This window comes from Arachis hypogaea, chromosome 10 (assembly GCF_003086295.3).
Source record: "Arachis hypogaea cultivar Tifrunner chromosome 10, arahy.Tifrunner.gnm2.J5K5, whole genome shotgun sequence".
Classification (NCBI taxonomy): domain Eukaryota; kingdom Viridiplantae; phylum Streptophyta; class Magnoliopsida; order Fabales; family Fabaceae; genus Arachis; species Arachis hypogaea.
In genome coordinates, this window is record NC_092045.1 from 46,883,612 (window position 1) to 46,887,261 (window position 3,650).

Below are 3,650 nucleotides of genomic sequence, written 5' to 3' on the forward strand. Positions count from 1 at the left end.
TCATAAGCTTCTTCCTCAGATGAAGCTTCCTTAGTACTGCTTGGTGCATTTTGCATTCCAGACAGACTTTGAGAAATCATATTGACTTGTTGGGTCAATATTTTATTCTGAGCCAAAATGGCATTCAGAGTGTCAATCTCAAGAACTCCTTTCTTCTGACTAGTCCCATTGTTCACAGGATTTCTTTCAGAAGTGTACATGAATTGGTTATTTGCAACCATTTCAATCAGTTCTTGAGCCGCAGTAGGCGTCTTCTTCAGATGAAGAGATCCTCCAGAAGAGCTATCCAAGGACATCTTGGACAGTTCAGAGAGACCATCATAGAAAATGCCTATGATGCTTCAGTCAGAAAGCATATCAGTGGGACACTTTCTGATCAATTGTTTGTATCTTTCCCAAGCTTCATAGAGGGATTCTCCTTCCTTCTGTCTGAAGGTTTGGACTTCCACTCTAAGCTTACTCAATTTTTGAGGTGGAAAGAACTTTGCCAAGAAGGCATTGACTAGCTTTTCCCAAGAGTCCAGGCTTTCTTTAGGTTGAGAGTCCAACCATGTTCTAGCTCTGTCTCTTACAGCAAAAGGGAATAGCATCAGTCTGTAGACCTCAGGGTTAACCCCATTAGTCTTGACTGTGTCACAGATTTGCAAGAACTCAGCTAAAAACTGATGAGGATCTTCCATTGGAAGTCCATGGAACTTGCAATTCTGTTGCATTAGAGAAACTAATTGAGGCTTAAGCTCAAAGTTGTTTGCTCCAATGGCAGGGATAGAGATGCTTCTCCCATAGAAGTCGGGAGTAGGTGCAGTAAAGTCACCCAGCACCTTCCTTGCATTGTTGGCATTGTTGTTGTTTTCGGCTGCCATGTGTTCTTCTTCCTTGAAGAATTCGGTCAGGTGCTCTAAATAGAGTTGTGCTTTGGCTTCTCTTAGCTTTCTCTTCAAGGTCCTTTCAGGTTCAGGATCAGCCTCAACAAGAATGCCTTTGTCTTTGCTCCTGCTCATAAGAAAGAGAAGGGAGCAAGAAGATGTGGAATCCTCTATGTCACAGTATAGAGATTCCTTTAGGTGTCAGAGGAAAAGAAGAGTAGAAGACAGAAGTGGAAAATTCGAACTTATCAGAGAGAATGGAGTTCGAATTTTGCATTAAAGGATAGTGTTAGTCCATAAATAGAAGGATGTGAGAAGGAGGGAATTGATTTTTCGAAAATTAAGTGGGAAATTTGAAAACATTTTTGAAAAACATTACTTAATTTTCGAAAATGAAAATGGAAAAAGAAATCAAGTGATTTTTGAAAAAGACTTTGAAATTAGAAATCAAAAAGATTTGATTGAAAGCTTAATTAAAAAAAAAAAGATGTGATTTGAAAACAATTTTAAAAGATATGATTTGAAAACCTTTTAAAAAGATTTGATTTGAAAATAAAAAAAAACTTGACTAACAAGAAAAGATATGATTCAATCATTAAACCTTTCTCAACAGAAAAGGAAACATACTTGAAATGTTGAATCAAATCATTAATTGATAGTAAGTATCTTTGAAAAAGGAAAGGAGTTAATTTTGAAAAAGATTTGATTGGAAAATTGATTTGAAAAAGATTTGATTTTGAAAAGATTTTGAAAACTTAGAAAAAAATCTGATTTGAAAACAAAATCTTCCTCCCTTAGCCATCCTGGCGTTAAACGCCCAGAATGGTATACATTCTGGCGTTTAACGCCCAAAATGCTACCTTTTTGTGCGTTAAACGCCCAACCAGGTACCCTGGCTGGCGTTTAAACGCCAGTCTGTCCTTCTTCACTGGGCGTTTTGAACGCCCAGCTTTTTCTGTGCAATTCCTCTGCTGTATGTTCTGAATCTTCAATTCTCTGTATTATTGACTTGAAAAGACACAAATTAAAAATATTTTTGGATTTTTAGTAATAAGGACAAACCAAAATGCAACAAGAATCAAATAACAATGCATGCAAGACACCAAACTTAGCAGTTTGTAAACTACTGACACTAACAAAATGAAAATGCATATGAGACACACAAAACAATCAAGTCAAATTGAATTCAAAGATCAGAGTAAGTAAATCATCAAGAACATCTTGAAGATCACCAAGATACATGAATGCATGCAATTGACACCAAACTTATGATGAGACTCTAGACTCAAACAAGAAATATTTTTGGATTTTATGATTTTGTAAAATTTTTTTTTTATTTTTTTTTGTGTTTTTCGAAAATGAAATGGAAAAAGGTATCAAAATTCTTAATGAGAATTCCAGGAATCAGTGCAATGTTAGTCTAAGACTCCGGTCCAGGAATTAGACATGGCTTTACAGCCAGCCAAGCTTTCAAAGAAAGCTTCGGTCCAAAACACTAGACATGGCCAGAGGCCAGCCAAGCCTTAGCAAATCACTGCTCCAAAAGCAAGATTGATACAAAATCAACAAGCTCTTGTGGTGATGAGTTGAAACCTCGGTCCAATGAAATTAGACATGACTTCTCAGCCAGCCAGATTTCAACAAATCATCATGAAACTCTAGAATTCATCTTCAAGAATTTCGAAAAAAATAAATACCTAATCTAAGCAACAAGATGAACCGTCAGTTGTCCAGCCTAAACAATCCCGGGCAATAACACCAAAAACTTGATGTTGTTGCCGGATCTTGGCACTGATGTTACCAAAGCTTGCTCAAAACTTGAACAATCCCCGGCAACGGCGCCAAAAACTTGGTGCGGCGAAATTGTGAACTATACTTTTTCACAACTCTCATAATCCCCGGTAATGGCTTCAAAAACGTGGTAGCTCAATACCATGGCATTACACAACTTCGCACAACTAACCAGCAAGTGCACTGGGTCGTCCAAGTAATAAACCTTACGTGAGTAAGGGTCGATCCCACGGAGATTGTTAGTATTGAAGCAAGCTATGCTCATCTTGTAAATCTTAGTCAGGCAAACTCAAATGATAATGGTGATGAACGAAAATAACACAAGGATAAAGATAGAGATACTTATGTAATTCATTGGTAGGAACTTCAGATAAGCGCATGAAGATGCCTTACCTTCCGTCTCTCTGCTTTCCTACTGCCTTCATCCAATCCTTCTTCCTCCTTTCCATGGCAAGCTCGTGTAGGGTTTCACTGTTGTCAGCAGCTACCTCCCATCCTCGCAGTGAAAGCTAATGCACACACTCTGTCACAGTGCTGCCAATCATCGGTGTAGTTCCCTCCCCTACCGGAATAGAATCCAGTGATTCTTTTGCGTCTGTCACTAACGCCCAGTAGGTTACAGGTTTGAAGCACGTCACAGTCATTCAGTCATTGAATCCTACTCAGAATACCACAGACAAGGTTTAGACCTTCCGGATTCTCTTGAATGCCGCCATCAGGTCCTGCCTATACCACGAAGATTCCGATTAAACCAAGAGACATTCACTAGAGCCTTGGTTGCTTGTAGAACAAGAGTGGTTGTCAGTCACCTTGTTCATGGGTGAGAATGATGATGAGTGTCACGGATCATCACATTCATCAAGTTGAAGAACAAGTGATATCTTAGAACAAGAACAAGCGGAATTGAATGGAAGAACAATAGTAATTGCATTAATACTCGAGGTACAGCAGAGCTCCACACCTTAATCTATGGTGTGTAGAAACTCCACCGTT

At 38.6% G+C, this 3,650-nt stretch overlaps 1 non-coding gene across 1 annotated transcript; it reads left to right on the forward strand.

Moving 5' to 3' along the window:
* The first annotated feature begins 350 nt into the window (after positions 1-350).
* On the forward strand, positions 351-458 carry LOC112718957 (small nucleolar RNA R71). Its single transcript, XR_003161282.1, has one exon. It is a non-coding gene; the product is annotated as a small nucleolar RNA R71 (small nucleolar RNA).
* The last annotated feature ends 3,192 nt before the right edge of the window (positions 459-3,650 follow it).